Genomic DNA, 17,055 nt, shown 5'->3' with positions numbered 1-17,055 from the left:
AGTTTGACTGAGAAGATTATTTGTAACACTTGGATTCTGAAAAGGAATTTTATGATGATTTTCTTTTCCAGTTAACAGTAGTTAAACTCTGGTAAAGCTCATTGTCTATGATACTCTCACAGCTCAAAGTTTGATGAAATTGCATTTTTATTTTTACATCTGCACTCACTTCTTTACTATTTCATATCTTTATTTGTTGGATAGAGACAGAAATTGAGAGGGAAGGGGGAGTTAGAGAAGAGAGGAAAGGAACATCTTCAGCACTAACATCTGCAGCAGTAGCGTCAGCAGCACTGCTTCATCACTCATGATGCTTCCCTCCCTGCAGCAGCTAGGGATCAGAGGCCTGAACCCAGGTCCTTCTGCACTGTTATATGCACTCTACTGGTGTGTCACCACCTAGTTCCTGAATTACATTTTCAGACTGAAAATAGACTGGAATAGTCAGACTGGAATAGTCTGGGAATGATGATTCAAAACTAGGATGAGGGCCCGGCGCTAGCACACCGGGTTAAGCGCACATAGTGTGAAGCACAAGGACCTGCACAATGATCCCAGTTCAGTTCCCTGCAGGGGGGGGGGGGTCATTTTGCAAGCCGTGAACCAGGTCTGCAGATGTCTGTTTTTCTCTCCTCCTCTCTAACTTCCCCTCCTCTCAATTTTTCTCTGTTCTGTCTAACAGCAGTCATAACAAGAATAACAGCAGCAACAATGGACAAAAGATGGCCACCAGGAGCAGTCAATTTGTAGTGTCAGCACTGAGCCCCAGCTATAACCCTGGAGGCAAAAATAAAAACAAGCAAACAGAAACTGGGAAGGTGTCTGCTTTGCTCTATGATCCTCTCAGATTCAAAATCTGAGAGAAAAGAGGAAAACAGCTAGAATTCTATGCACTACTACACAGGGGCCTAACAGCCCCCAGACTCTAGCAGAGCTAAGGGAGCAGAAAGTTGGTCTTTGTTCCCACAGAGCATGGTGGTATTGATTCCAAAAGTTTTTGTTGAAAGAGGATAGGGGAATAGTACCACTGTTATCCTATGGTTTTATCAGTGTTTGCTTTTATAAATAAAAAAATTCAAAAAAAAAACACAAAGCTGTCTGTCTTTCTGCTAACTGCAGAAAGATACAGGTTTTCAAAAAATATTTTAAATGGAAAAAATATTAGTTTGGAAGAGAAAAGGATAATCTATTCAACTTATTCTTCTCAAGGTATCCCCCCAAAAAATAAGTTGATAACCATTGTATAAAGGAGAGAAGAGACCTCAAAGACAGGGTGACTGCACACAGAGGGAGGGAAAATGGGGGAAAAAAAGACTACAACTTGCTCCTAGGGACAGGAGAAAATTAAAAAAGGCTGGAATTCATCAGTGTTTCATTAGTCATATCCTTCATCTTCCTCTCTTTCCTCCCCCTCATTATCATCTTCTCCTTCATCCTCATCTCCTTCTTCATATCTTCTTTTTTAAAAAAAATATTATCTATTTATTGATTGGATATAGACAGTCAGAAATCAAGAGGGAAGGGAGGGATAGAGAGGGTGAGAGACAGAGAGACAGCTGCAGTACTACTTCACCACTTGTGAAGCTTTCCCCCCTGCAGGTGGGGACTGGGGGCTCGAACCCACTTCCTTGCGCATTGTAACATGTGAGCTCAACCATGTACACCACCACCAGGCCCCCACTTCTTCATATCTTCTAATCCTTCTTCCTCCTCATCATCATCATCTTCCCCCTCACCTTATTCATCATCCATATCAGGAACCAAGTAGTATTGTAGTGGATTTGGCCAGATACCATCTTTAATGACCTCTCCTAACTCACCTGCGACTGCACCAAAATGGTTAGTAAACCAGGTGAAGAAGCTCTCTGGTTCCTCATGCTGTCTCTTTCTGTTGGTTTGATTTTGTGTTTGACTTGAACATTTGATCAAATCCTTTCCATATTTCCATTTGATTTCAGTGGATCCTTCAAAAAGAAGGATCACCACTCTCATTCAGATAAAATTCTTTGGAGAGAACTTTATTTTCAAAGTAAGGGTATTTAACAAAATAAAAGTCTATTCTGTTACCTGATTTACTATCTTCAAATTCTGTCACTTCAACTCTTGTCAAGTAATGCAGTGCCTCTTCATCCTCTTCTCCAAGCAGTGTAGACACTTGTGGGTGGTTGACAAATGTTAACCCTAAATTTGGGATATTGACCATCAATTCCAATCTCTTCTGAAAAAATGGCTGGCAAAGTTTGTTATATTTCTGTTCTACCTTCAAAATCATCACTTCCCAGAAAGCAGCTTGATAAAAAAGCAACAGGAAGCAATGGAATATATCCATGAAGTACAGAATGAAACAGACTTAACAAACAAGCCAGGAGGTTTCTAGAATTTTCTATCTCACCTTAACTCTAATCCCTGAGATTCTCAACTGAGACTCTTTGCTGACTCTCTACTATTTAAAAGAGTCAAAGTTCAGGTGTCTGCTGGGTAAGGAGGATGGCCTAGGTAGGTAAAAGTAATGCATCAAGTGAGCTGAATGTACCATGTTCCATTATATATATCCTGAGTTGTAGTTTTAAACTGAGCTATGCGGCTTAATAGAAAATAGTAGGGTCCTCAATTCTGTGGCTCATGTGACTTTGTTTAAAGTATATGGAGAAATCCAAGTTTTTTTTTTTTTTTAAGTGCTAGAGATACCTAGAAGTTGTCAGACAACTTTTTGAGGACTGGTCCTTCGATTTAGAGATTTTCTTTGTTATCTTAAGTTGCTATTTATGCAATCTTCTTTCATTCTCTCCTATCCCCCCTATTTCTCTCTCCCTCTCCCTCTCTTGCTATCTCTCCCCCTCTCTGCCAAAGACTGAATCTGACACCTCAAAGCATCAGACACAAAAAAGAATTTTTCATAACCACTTATGCTATTTCTCTGGTCCATTTTGCATTATATTAAGCACTTAGCACTGTTGGTATAGAGTAAGAATGTGTTATACGTTCCTATCTTATTTTTCTCTCTTCAGTATATCTATATGACCTCTAAAGCCTCAAAGGAAACGATTGAAAGTAAACCAACTCTCTCTCTTAATTCTGCAGTCAACTTTCTACCTAGACCTCCAGGTTAAAAACCCATCCCAGCCTCTGGAAATATTGCATTACTTATCACATTGAGCTTAATAAGTCTGTCTTTACAAAAACAAGAACCTAAAGGTAACATGCTGGTCTTTGGGGGCGGTGCACACTATACTAAATGTACTTTTAGTTGTATCTTGATTCAGGAATATTAGATATTTCCATTCATGCCTTCACATAGTGTTCCAGTGTTTGTGCTCCGTAGTGAGGACAGCAGAGATGTCCAGGGCTCACAGTCTCTCAGCAGGAAGCTAGGGCTGCATGGTCATCAGCAGTTCCAAATACACTAGAAATTTCACTTACATTGTTTAGTAACTTTTCTTTAAATGTTAATTCCACAGGCAGTGTGTGTGTGTGTGTGTGTACTGACTGCATTTTCTATGCCTGAGACAGTGCTGTCCATAATGCTCAAAAGTCAAGTTGTAAGCAAGCATGCTGGGATTGAAGTCCAGGCTTATCAGACACATAGATCCCTAACCTCTGCAATGCAGATCCCAGAAAAGAACCACTGAGCCAACTTCCATTGACTGTATTTGCCTCTAAGATGATCATTACTCTAGATGTGTAATTGTGTAGTGGTTATTTTCTTATAGCATATTACATCCACATAGTTCATCAAAGAACACCAAAACAGAACTTCAGACCTCTGAGACTACAACTTGTAGGGATCATGAGAAAGCAGGACAGGTACTGGTCTCCCCAGACAAGCAAATGATGGGGTGTCTGCCACTGAACACAAATAGTGCTGGGAGAAAAAGGGTTCTGAGTTGATGTAGACCCTGCACTTCAATCAGAATTGTGGCCACTCCTGTAACCGGAAGTCTCAGCCTATCAAACACACTGTGCTGATCGTTGTTCATACATCTTTTTATCAAACACAGTCCTGGAGTAATCCAGTCTTGGGAGAGCACAGGAAGAATTCTGAAGGTAAGAAAGAAAAAGGTAAGAGCAGACCCTTGGTGTCATTGTAGGAGCTGTGCTATGGGTGCATGCATCGTGCCAAGGCCAACAGCCTGCTGTACTGCTGAGAGGAAACATAAAAAAAAGGATCCAGAGACCAAGAGATTCTATGGAGATACCAGATAATGAAGACAAGGATGCTGTGTTCAAGAACCAGGTAGTGTTATGCTTTGATTGAGAGGTGGTGCAGTGGGGGCAGCAGACAAGACAAGGTCACTGCAGATATCCTGCGCATGTCTGCCTGGCAATGTGCCAAATCATGCATTTCATGTAAGAATGAAGTTTGAGTCATGACCTGGTTTCCAGGAACATACTAAAGGCATGTTTGGTGCACTACATTTTGGAGCTGATGCTACTTTCTGATCTCCTCACAGCTTATATAAATGCACTGGGGAGGGGTTTGGAGCATGAAGGAGGGTTTACTCTACTCTGTTGCATGAGTGCAGGGAAGAACATAGACAGTCACACATTTTCAGGTGCCATTCTGCTTGGCTTGCTTGAGCCAGACCTTAGGTTTGAAAAAGAAAGGCCTTGACTGAAATAACTCTTCTCAGCTAGGAAAAAAACAACAACAGAAAAGCCCATAATTTGGACTCCTATGAAACGTAGCCTTTGTAGAGAGAAATATTAGTAGTCCACAAAAAGAACTACATTTCCAGCATGTGTTTTATTTACTTATTTTTTATTTATTTTATTTTTCCCTGTAATGTTGGCCTACAATCAGAAAAAAAAAAAAAAAACAGTTCATGAAGAATGCAGCTAATAACCTTGGAGTCACAGATGCTATGAAGGCACACAGGAACCAGAAATGCCACTTTTTCTGTAAGAGTTGTTTCTGCCTCTCTCTTGCATACAACCCTGTCTGGGAATGTTTGAACCCATCCTCTGGAGGGCAGATTGAAGGGATGCCAGTGGGCTTTACAAGAGTGACACTTCCTCTCTGGGTGGGAGCTCATTCCATAGAATCTTGGGCCCCTGCCCACACCCCCAGAACTGAGGTCTCCACCTGAGTAAGACCCTCAGGTGAGCTATAGGTGCAGAAGGTTCAAGAAACCTCATTTCAGATGGTAGTGAACATGTCTGACCATCATTTTCATGTTTTTTATCACTATGGCTTCTTTTTTTATTTGCCTAAATCATCCTATTTTCAAACCATTATCTAATTAAACTGACAATTCTGGACATAATAGATAGTCCAGAGTATTGCCTTTGTTCAACATGCAGGGCTTTGGGCCAGGGGTAGAGCTTAGTGGAAGACTCTGTGGTTGCATGCCTGTGGCCCTGGGGTTTGATTACACACACACACACACACACACCATAGGGGAGAAAAAAAAAGAACTGTTGCCTCTGGTAAGTTTTGCTCAGAGTCACATTTGAGCAGGTGAGCTCAACATGTGGCTGCTTCATTCACACATTTAAACATTATTATTTTTTCTTTTAGATAGAGAATGCAGCCAGAGCACTGAGGCTTCCTTCAGTGTGGAGGGGCCGGGCCTGAAACCCAATTCTCCAATGACAAAGCAGCCACTGTATAAGCCAGCTATTTTACTAGCCCATCAGTTGTTTTCTTGCTCAACTCAAAGAAATGAACTGCCCCTCTTTCATCTTGGAATTCATACATCTTTGAAGACCAATCACCAATGCTGCTGTCATCTCTGCAAAAAAAAGAGATGCCAATTGTGAACTGGCCAAGAAAGAGCAACAAAGCCAGGAAGTCTTGGAGCAACTAGAACTGCTGCAACTCAAACAAGAGTGAGTTTTGGTGGATTTGCAGGGAGACTCCAGTGGGAAAGGTTCGGGCAGCACAGCTAGTGCTTCAGCACATCTCAGCCAGCCAACTGGGGTCTCCACGCAGCCCTTCATCGCCACCATGCTTAGTGTCAGGACAGCCTTGGTGGCCAGGAACAGTTGTCAGTCAGCATCATGTCCTTTGGCTTTGTGATCAGTGGTGTTAGTAGAGGAAGAAGGGGCCAGTCTGAAGCAGGTACCCCTCCCAGTGTAGTGTCATCATCAGTCTGTTGGGGGCCCAGAACCCAGGGTCAGGAGTGTGGGGTCCCAAACTGGAAACAGGGGCCAGGCCATCATGAAAAGCCTTCCCTATACTCATACCTGCCTTTCTTCTGCAGCTCACCCTGGGATGAATACATCTCTCATTTTCATTTCCTGAGGAAAGAGAGTATTTAGTTGCTCTTGGCCTGAGGCTGAGCATTTGGGTCAGGGAGCAGGTTAGGAGAACAGTGAAAGAAACTGCTGTGAGAAAGACTCCCCCAAATGGAGGTAGTTCCTTCCTCCATAAAGCTAGTCTCTCTCTCTCTTCCTCCCTTGCTCCCTGTTTCCTTCCCTCCCTTCATTCCTTCCATATTTATTACTATATTATGTGGGGCTTGGTGTCCTGATGCTCCACTATTTTGAGCAGTCCTTTCTTTGATAGAATGTATGAACTAGAGGGAAACAGAGAGCAGGAGAGGCACCTACAAAACTGTTCTACTACTTGTCAAACATCTCCATTGCGCGTGAGGACCTTGAACTCAGGTCTTTGCAAATGGCAGAATGTGTACTCTTCTAGATGAGACACCACCAGGCCCCAAGTCCTGTCATCATCAAGTGCAATGGAAGCTGCCCACTATCACCAGTGCTATTCAACATAGTGTTGGAAGTTCTTGTCATGGCAATCAGGCAGGAATAAGGAATTAAAGGCAAACATATTTGTTGTATGCTTCACATTGGTTTTGGTCTCCCCTACCCTGCCTCTGGAAGATTGTGGTTTAGCCCCTGCTAGTTTCTCGCCTCCCCTTCTCCCCGCCCCCAACCCTAAGTACTTCCTGAGTTCCTGTCTCAGCCTCCAGAGAAGGTGCAGGACAGATCTGTGTGGTGATTAGTTTAAGAGTCTCTCTCTGCCACTGGAGGAGAAAGACAAGGGAGCACATGTTTGCCCGCTCGTGAGAAAAGATTAAACTGCGTTCTCAGCTCAGCTGTGTGTCTCTGGTCGTCTCTGTTACCCACCCGTGAAGCTAGCCCGGTTAACACAACACATATTGGAAGAGAAGCAGTCAAACTCTCCCTATTTGCATAGGACATGAGAGTCTACATAGAAAAATCTAACCAGGGAGATGGGCACTAGTGAAGTGGGTTAAGCTCATGTGGCGCAAAGCACAAGCACTGGCATATAGATACTGATTCAAGCCCGTGGCTCCACACCTGCAGGGGAGACTCTTCACAGGTGGTGAAGCAAGTCTGAAGGTGTCTATCTTTCTCCCCCCCTTTTGTCTTCCTCTCCTCTCTCCATTTCTCTCTGTCCTATCCAACAACAATGCCATCAATAACAACAACAATAATAACTACAACAATAAAACAACAAAGGCTACAAAGGGGAATAAATAAATATTAACAAAAATACTAAAAAAAAAAATAAAACCTAGGTAATCCAAAAAGAAGCTTTCAGAAGTCTTCAGGCAATACAGCAAGGTGTCAGGCTACCAAATTAACATTCAAAAGTCAGTGGCATTCCTCTTTGCAAACACTAAGTTAGAAGAAGTTGAAATCCAGAAGTCAACTTCTTTTACTATAGCAATAAAAACAAAAAATATCTAGGAATACACTTAACCAAAGAAGTAAAAGACTTGTATACTGAAAATTAGGAGTCACTACTCAAGGATAATGAAAAAGACACACAAAGATGTGGAAAGATATCTCATGTTCATGGGTTGGAAGAATTAGCATCATCAAAATGAATATACTACCCAGAGCCATACATAAATTTAATGCTCTCCCCATCAAGATCTCAACCACACTTTTGGGATTGATGTTACCCTGCATGCAGGGTGGATCTTAAGGTAAAAGAAGATACATCAATAGGATGGGTGGGGATATTTTAGGCAAAACTATCATTATGTGAATAGGCCATATTGTCAGCAATGCAGGATGGAGCAGGAGGGCTGGCTTAATGCCTGACAATGGGCTGCTTTAAAAATATTTAATTCAAAAGACTTAAGAGAAAAAAAATTCATCTAGGAAAAAAAAACTACAGAATAGTGTTGAATGGATAGATTGTATTTTGTATTTCTAAACTTACTGGATAGATACGGAAATTGAGAGAAGGGGGAGACAGAGTGAGACACACATTGACTCACACATGCACCACTGGCTCACTGCTAGGGAAACTTCCCCCTCACAGGTGGAGATGGGGCTTGAACCTGGGTCTTGTGTGCTCATTGCATACACTACTGCACTGAAATTTTAAAGAGGTTAAAAATATTCTTAAAAAAAGGTTAGACATACCACGTAATGCTTGATAAGATATTTCTTCCATATCTGTTTGCAAAATAAGAAAAGACAAGGATGTCCATTTAGTCTTCCTTAGTCATTATGGAATGAAGTGACTTGTAACTACATGTAGAAGGCCTCAGGGAGCCAGGCACACTTGTTTGAGTACACACATTACAGTGTGCAAGGAGCCAGGTTCAAGTCCCTGGTCCCTGCCTACAGTGGGAAGCTTCATGAGTGGTGGAGCAGAGCTGCAGGTGTCTCTCTATTCCCCTCTCAATTTGTACCTGTTCATTAGTAAATAAATAAATAAATAAATAAATAGTAATATATGTAAATATATTTAGAGAGACAGAGAGAGAGAGAAGGATGGTACATATGATAGCAATACCAGCCTTCCTCTGCTGGCTGTGGCTGGATCTAGAGACATAATTAGTATGATTATACCATAATGCCAGGATTTTGTGGGGAGGCCTCTCTCAGGCACAGATTTCCTGGCATGTCCACCCTGTTGCGCACCAGGAGCGGGTGCTTAGGAAAATGTGAATTGAGGCAGCCTGGGTAGGGCCTTACGGGATTCTCAGTGTCCGTTGCTAGTGACATGACATAAAATGACCCAGAGACTGTGTTTAGGAATGATCCGTTTATTGAACAGCAAAGCAGGGGTTTAAGGGATCATAGGAGGAAGTAACATGTATATTCCATATATGGTAGGAAGTCAAGCGGCCTGGAGGGGGTCAGGACTTCTCTAGTGAGTGATCTAAGGAACGAGGGAATTGTTAGAGGTTGAGAAAGGTCAGGGTTTGATTAGTGACTATTGAGCAAGGGTTTATTTGGTTGGAGGAATGAGGAAATGGGGTTATCAATAACCAGAAGACAGAGACGGGTCCTGAGGGCAGAGAGAAGATGGATCAGGTATGATCAAAGGAAAGGAGTGGTTGGGAGAGGGCCTGAAGTTACTGTTTGACAGAGAGCAGAACAATGATGTATGGGTCATATACGATCAAAGAGATGAACTTCCAGTAACCCCAGAGCTAACCATCTGGTTTGGAAACGAGGAAGTGGGCTGTGTGTCAGGGGCTGCAGGGTCTTTGTGAAGCTGGGATACTGATGGGGGGGGGGGGGCAGATCCTGTTGGTTGTTTCCCTCCTTGCTTGGTCTCTAGTGGAGAGAGAGAGGCTAACAGGATGGTCGTGCCATCCAGGCACCCATCTTTCAATGGGAGGTCCCACACCAAGCTCAACCACAATCTCACAATTTCCCTACACCATAACAATGCAGTGCATAAAGTAGGTTTCTGGTTCTGTTGTAGTGCACTTTCATTCCCTCCCTCTCTTCTCTCCCCCTTCCTCCCCCTCACCCCTGTAATGCATCTCTGTGAAAGAAAGCTTCTTGTGCTGAATTTAAAGCTAGTGGAATAATGTCTGTAAAATTTCTCATTTGACTTTGTTTAAACAGCTTATTTCTACCTTCAGAAAGGTCCTTAGTAAAAATTTTCACTTTTGAATAATAAAAATTAAAGTGGAAATGCAAAGATTTTTATTTGTGAAGCACTTTCCCTCCTATCTTGCCTTATTTTTTTTAAGATTTTATTTATTTATTTATGAGAAAGATACAAGAGAGAGAGAAATAACCAGACGTCACTCTGGTACATGTGCTGCCAGGGACTGAAATCAGGACCTCATGCTTGAGAGTCAAGTGCCTTAGCCACTGTGCCACCTCCTGGACCACTCTTGCCTTATTCTGAAAGCGTAAATCACTAGTAACAGAAGAGTGATTCCATATTACAAGATACTCACATGAACTACACTGCCTTGAAGCTTTGCTAAGAATTTTTTTTAATTTTTTAAATTTTTATTTTTTTAAGAAAGGATAAATTAACAAAGCCATAGGGTAGAAGGGGTACAACTCCACACAATTCCCACCACCCAATATCCATATCCCACCCCTTCCCCTGATAGCTTTCCCATTCTCTATCCCTCTGGGAGCATGGACCCAGGGTCATTGTGGGTTGCAGAAGGTGGAAGGTCTGGCTTCTGTAATTGCTTCCCAGCTGAACATGGGCGTTCACTGGTTGGTCCATACTCCCAGTCTGCCTCTCTCTTTCCCTATTAGGGTGGGTTTCTGGGGAACCGGAGCTCCAGGACACATTGGTGGGGTCTTCAGTCCAGGGAAGCCTGGCTGGCATCCTGTTGGGATCTGGAACCTGGTGTCTGAAAAGAGTGTTAACGTACAAAGCCAAACAAATTGTTGAGCTATCATGGACACAAAGGTTGGAATAGTGGAGAGGAAGTGTTAGGGGGGTACTCACTGTAAACTCTAGTGTACTTCTGCTTTCAGGTATATATTTTACACTAGTTTATGGATACATTTGAACATATGTTCTCTCTCACAGATACTGGTGTCTATCTAGGTTTTGGGACTTGCTAAGAACTTTTGCCAATCTAAAGGTTTCATCCTGGGGCACATTGGAGTCTCTTTTCAATCTTTGTTTGTGCCTTGGCTAATCTAACCCGAACTGGAGTGGCTATAGGTAAGTCTTGTGAGTTTTTTTCCATCTAAGAATAGGGGTAACTTCAAGTCATAATCAAGACTAAGAAGTATTGTTCAAAGTGAAACTATTTTCCTAATTTCTTTCTTTTATTTTTTAATTTTTTTTTATTTTTACACCAGAGCACTGCTCAGCTCTGGCTTATGGTGTGTGAGGGCTTGAACCTGGGACTTCAGAGCCTCAGGCATGACAGTCTCTTCACGTAACCATTATGCTATCTACCTCACCCTTATTTCCCCATTCTCTTAAGACTAAGGGAAAACTTATTGATGTCTAAATGTGAAACTGGATATGTTTAATTTATTCTAGCACTATGTTGGTCATGGAAATGCTATTAATGAGCTGAAACTCCACCCAAGGGATCCAAATCTTCTCCTGTCAGTAAGTAAAGGTAAGAAAAGTAAAAGTACGTGTAGTCCTATTTATTTGGGTATGGTTTATTTATTTATTTTCTTTTTTTTATGAGAGCAAGAAGACTAGAGGACTGTAGCTTCTGTCCACAATTTTAAAATTTCTGTTGACTATAGAGGTGGTGTAGTGGGTAATGTCTTGGAGTCTTAAGTCTGAGGTTCTTCCTTCAATCCTAGTATTACCTGTGCCAGAGTGATGCTCTCTGGTTCTTCCTCTCTCTCTCTTTTATTTTAAATATTTTAATATTTATTTATTCCCTTTTGTTGTCCTTGTTTTATGTTGTAGTTATTGTTGTTATTGCTGCTGCTGTGGTTGGATAGGACAGACATTAATAGGAGAGAGATAAGGAAGACAGAGAGGGGGAGAGAAATATAGACACCTGCAGACTTGCTTCACCTCTTGTGAAGCGACTCCCCTGCAGGTGGAGAGACGGGAGCTCAAACAGGGATCCTTTTGTCAGTCCTTGGGCTTTGCACCACTTGCTTAACCTGCTGCACTACTGACCAACTCCCGCTCTCTCTCTTTTCCCTCCTATCATAAATAAGTAAGTACCTTTTTAAAATAAAGAAGAAACAAAGTTTTAAAATATTTTTTATTGGGTACAGGCAGGGAGACACCTGCAGCCCTGCTTCATTACTTGTAAAGCAAACAAACAAACACCTCATCACAGACCCCTGAAAGTGTCAACCCGGCTTTTTTTTTTTTTTTGATTGGGCCCTCCTCAATCGCTATCCAAAGGCCATGGCCGGTGCGCCACTATGTCCCATCGCTGGGGAGCCAAAGACGACCCGAACTGCCCCTGCGGCTACAGACAGACTATGACCCACATAGTCAATGACTGCCACCTCTCCAGATTCAAAGGAGGTCTCGAAACTTTACATCAGGCTCAACCTGACGCTGTTGACTGGCTACGGAAGAAGGACAAACGCTAGAAGAAGAACTTGTAAAGCTCTCCCTTTGCAGGTAGGGACCAGGGCCTTGGACCTGAGTCCTTTCTCACTATAGTGTGTGTGCCTAAGCAGCTGTGTCACTACCTGGGCCTGAATTTTTTTTTTTCTGTTCTATTTTTCCTTGTTTATATGCAGGGCCTCACATATGGTCGGCATGTGTTCTTCCATTGACTCTTAGACCCTGTGATTTCCTTTTTTTTTTCTTCTTTCTTTTTTGTCATCAAGATTGCTGCTGGTGGTTCTCACTGACAATGTGCCCCACCTTTTTCTTTTCTTTTTTTTATTAAGATGTAGTTATTTACACATGGGTAGTTGAGAAGAGAGAACTAGAGCATCATTCTGGCACATAACCTGATGCTCTTGAACCCAACACTTTTGGCACTGTGCCACCTTCTGGGCCATGGCTTTTTCTTAAAATCTATTTAATTCAATTAATTTTTTTATTTTTTGTGGGGCTGGGAGACAACTTACCTTGTAGACAGCAGTGTACATTACCATGCTTGAGGATCAGAATTTAAACCCCTGACCAGCACATGGGAACATCTGTTTGGGGGAGACTTCACAAGGGTCAAGAAATGCTGTGGTGTCTCTTCCCCTCTCCTCCCTAACCCATCCTCTTCTCTCTCTCTCTCTCTACATATATATATCTGTCCGTCTCTCTTTACCAGAAAACAGCTCAGCTCTTGTTTATGTTGGTGTGGGGGAATGAACCTGGGACTTGGAAGCATCAGGCATAAGGGATTCATTGCATAACCATTATACTGTTTGCCCCTCACTCCCCATCTCCCAGTCTCTAAAGAATAATATAATAATTCTCTGGGAGCTGTGTTATCTGAACATTGTGGAGAGACCAGACCATAAAAGTGATGGCAAGGAATTAAAATACTTCCTGTATTTTCTCATGAGAAAGAATACATAAGAGCAGAGCAGAGATTTGTCATGTATGATGCCAGGAATTGAGTCTAGGGTGTCAGGCAGGCACCTGGTATTTTGGGTTTAATATAGGAATCTTATACATCTGCATGATCCCCTTCCTTTCAACCTTCTCCCCAAGATTTTACTGTTCTGTCAAGGTTACACATTATTATGAGCAGATCCAGGTTCACACCCATAGCTTCTACCCACACTAGGGAAGTTCCCCCTGCAACTCCCCCCTGAGCAGTATTCAGCTCAGGCTTGTGGTGCTGGGAATTAAACCTGAGATTTTGGTACCTCAGGAATGAACGTCTTTTTGCATAACCATTATGCCTTCTCCTCTCTTGATTTCTTTGTGCTGTCAAATTAAAATTTTCAACAATCTTTAAAAGTTTCACTTATCTATTTAATTTTTTATGATATACCAGAGCATTGTCCAGCTGTGACCTAAAGAAATCCCAGGAATTGAACCATCAGCCTCTGGGATTTCAGGTGTATGGACTAGTGATCTAATGAACTGAGCTACCCCCTTTACTTTGTTATCATGCCTGTGGTTAGTATCCGGTGGCAAATATCAGTATAAACTTAAACCCATGAGTACCACCTCAGAAGATTTCTCCTCATTAGGGAAAGCCACTATAGCACTGAAGCTTCCTTCAGTACTATGGGGGTCAGGCTCAAACTGGGGACAAGTGCATAGCCAAGTAAACATACTATGAAAGTAAGTTATTTCTGCCTGTCCTAAAATGTTTTTAAGACCTAGAGGTATATTTTTTTCTGTTCTTGAAAGTTTGAGCTCATACCTGTAAATTTACATGAGTTACAAATGTTTAAAGTTGCAGTACAATCCTATTTTTGTTCTTTATACAGCTAATGTCCAAGCTTTTTAAAACATATTTATTTTCCCTTATTGTTTATTGTTATTATTATTATTGTTGTCATTGTTGTTGGATAGAACAGAGATCAATCAAGAGAGGAGGTGTCAGGCCTTAAAGCCAGTCCTCCTTGCTCTGCTCCCTGCTCCCTTGTTGAAACTATGGTCTATTTACATAATCATTGTGTTGCCTGAAAGATCCCCACCAATTTATACCCGCAGGGTATTGCTAATTCAGTTAAAACCATTGCAGCAGTTGCTAAGGATGCTTCCATCTTCCCAGCATACTTTTTACTCTCCCCACCTCCTTTCCTAGCAATTTCCATTTCAGGCTTGCCACTTCTGTTTTGTACCCTATAAAGCTTGCTGCTCTTCTGGTTTCACTCTCTTTCTCTTCCAAGTTCTGATCAGGAGATGGGCTGGAGTGCATAGTGGGAGGTGGCTATTTTGCTAGCTCCATGTGGCCTAAACTCACTGTGCTCACTCCTGATTCTGGGATAACCAGATCAATAAGGAATTGTATGACCACACTGCCACGAGTTCCTCGTCTCTTTCTTTGGTGAAGCTAGCCCAGCAAGGAGGGGAAGGCAGAAAAGTGGAGAGAAAGATATACACCTGCATACCCGCTTCACCACTTATGAAGCGACTCCCCTGCAGGTGGTGGTTGGGGGCTGTGTACCATCTGATCTTTATGTGCTTTGCGCCATGTGCACTTAACCCACTGCACTACTGCACGACCCCCTCTTCTCCTTTTTAGCCCCACCTCCCCTTTCAATTTCTCTGCACTCATTAATAAATAAATATAAGGTTGAAAAAGATTTATAAATTTATTTAATTGATTTCTTAATACAAGGTAGTGGTGGGGTGGGGAAATCCAGAGCATCCTATTGTTTCTGAGTGACATTTCAGTGTCTCAGCAGATTATAGTCAGAATACAAATAGTAGAGCTGTATTCACAAACTCTTGAGTTCAGTTTAGCTACCACGTTGTCTTCATCATCATCATTTCCATGACCATGGAGCTTTCACTGCCTTTACCCTGTTCTGGAAGTTCACCATATACTCTTAGGCTTGCGCCTCATCTCCACTATGCACATGACATCAGCTTTGTTACCCCAGTGGTCTCAAACACCAGCCAGTGTGACATGTGAGGTGTTTCTCCAGATCCTCTGATGTGACATTTCTTTACACCATCAAAATGCATTGCTTCTAATCATACATTTCCTATGTACACTGCTTACTGTCCTCTGCAAACATCATTTCTCACTCTTACTTCTTTGCCTCTTTGCTTTTATTCTTGTGCATGGTACTGGCAGTTAACTCACTCTCTGCCTACGTCCTTAATGATTATGGCAGTGAAACGGCCACTACTTTCAGAGATGACTACAAGTCTCTTCATATTTTTTCTTTGCTGAGACTTTAAATAAAGTTGTCAGTATTCATAATAATCTTAAGATAACTAAACAGTTGCCCAGTAAAGTGAATTTCCTGGAGTTACAAATGCAATGAGCTTTTGGGTGGGGAAAGATGAAATAGTGAAGTAGCAGGGCACATATTGAAGAACCATGCATTCTCAGACACAATTTGTAATTTTGTTTCTCTTATAAACCACTTGAAGTCTTTGGACACCAAGGGGCCTAGAACTGAAGGTGATTTTGTCTGACAGAGGCAAAATTGTGATTTACAAAATAAATACCCCATACAATGTAATGCTTTTGTATTATCAAATTCTGTTGCTAATCAGACTACTTATCCTCAAGTGTGGATACTGAAAAATTTCTTTATTGGGGACATACAATCAGCATAAATGAATGTATGTCCCCAATAAAGAAATTTTTTAAAAAGTAAATAACCATGGAGGCAAAAAAATAAAGAAAAGTTACTTACTGACTGTGTATAATTGATCATTCTTTTCATGCAGTGTTTAGTGATTTGTAAAGATGGTACAGTGTTCTTGACACTACACAAAACACAAACCGAGCATATGCTCACCAAGTAGAGTAATGGAGTAAGTCATGGAGCATTACAATGGAAGGACTTAAAATGATTCACTCCCATTTGTAATTGTGTTTATGAAACCTAAAACACCTTTTTTTCTTTTTCTTTTCTTTTACTTCTCCTCCTCCCCCTTCTCCTCCTCCTCCTCCTCCTTCTTCTTCTTCTTTCCTTCTTCCCATTAAGCTTATTGCTGGTGCTTGCTGCCTCCACAGAAAATCTATCACTCCTACCCACCATATTTTCCTTTTTTGATAAAAGATGAGACAAATAGAGAAGGAGGAGAGACACCTGCAACACTAATCCACCACTTGTGAATCTCCCCCCTACAGTTGGGGGCTAACGGCTTGAACCCCAATCTTCAAGCATGTAGTCTTTCTGTTCTATTTTTTTTAATTTCTTTATTGGGGAATTAATGTTTTACATTTGACAGTAAATACAATAGTTTGTACATACATAACATTTCCCAGTTTTCCATATAACAGTAGAACCCCACAAGGTCCTCTGTCATACTTTTTGAGCCTGTACTCTACAACTGCCCACCCCACCCCCGAGTCTTTTACTTTGGTGCAATACACCAACTCCAGTCTACAACTTGCTCATTCACTCATCTGTTCTTGGACACCTGGGTTGCTTCCATGTTTTGGCTATTAAAAATTGTGCTGCCAATAACATATGTGTACACAGATCTTTTTGGGTGGGTGTGTTGGGTTCCTTAGGATACATCCCCAGGAGAGGAACTTCAGGATCATAGGATAGGTTCATTTCTAGCCTTCTGAGAGTTCTGCATACTGTTCTCCACAGAGGTTGGACCATTCACATTCCCACTAGAAGTGCAGGAGGGTTCCTTTGACCCCACAACCTCTGTAGCATTTGTTGCTGCTACCTTTTCTGATGTATGACATTCTTATAGGAGAGAAGTGGTATCTCTTTGTTGTATTCATTTGCATTTCTCTGACAATCAAAGACTTGGAGCACTTTTTAATGTGTTTCTTGGCCTTTCGGACCTCTTCTGTGGTG

General features: G+C 41.8%; 1 pseudogene; it reads right to left on the bottom strand.

Annotated features, from left to right (window-relative positions):
- Nucleotides 1-1,335: 1,335 nt before the first annotated feature.
- Nucleotides 1,336-2,272, bottom strand: LOC132533952 (protein SET-like; annotated as a pseudogene).
- Nucleotides 2,273-17,055: the final 14,783 nt, after the last annotated feature.

Source organism: Erinaceus europaeus, chromosome 17 (genome assembly GCF_950295315.1).
Source record: "Erinaceus europaeus chromosome 17, mEriEur2.1, whole genome shotgun sequence".
In the NCBI taxonomy this organism is placed as follows: Eukaryota; Metazoa; Chordata; class Mammalia; order Eulipotyphla; family Erinaceidae; genus Erinaceus; species Erinaceus europaeus.
This window is presented reverse-complemented; position numbering and strand designations above follow the sequence as displayed.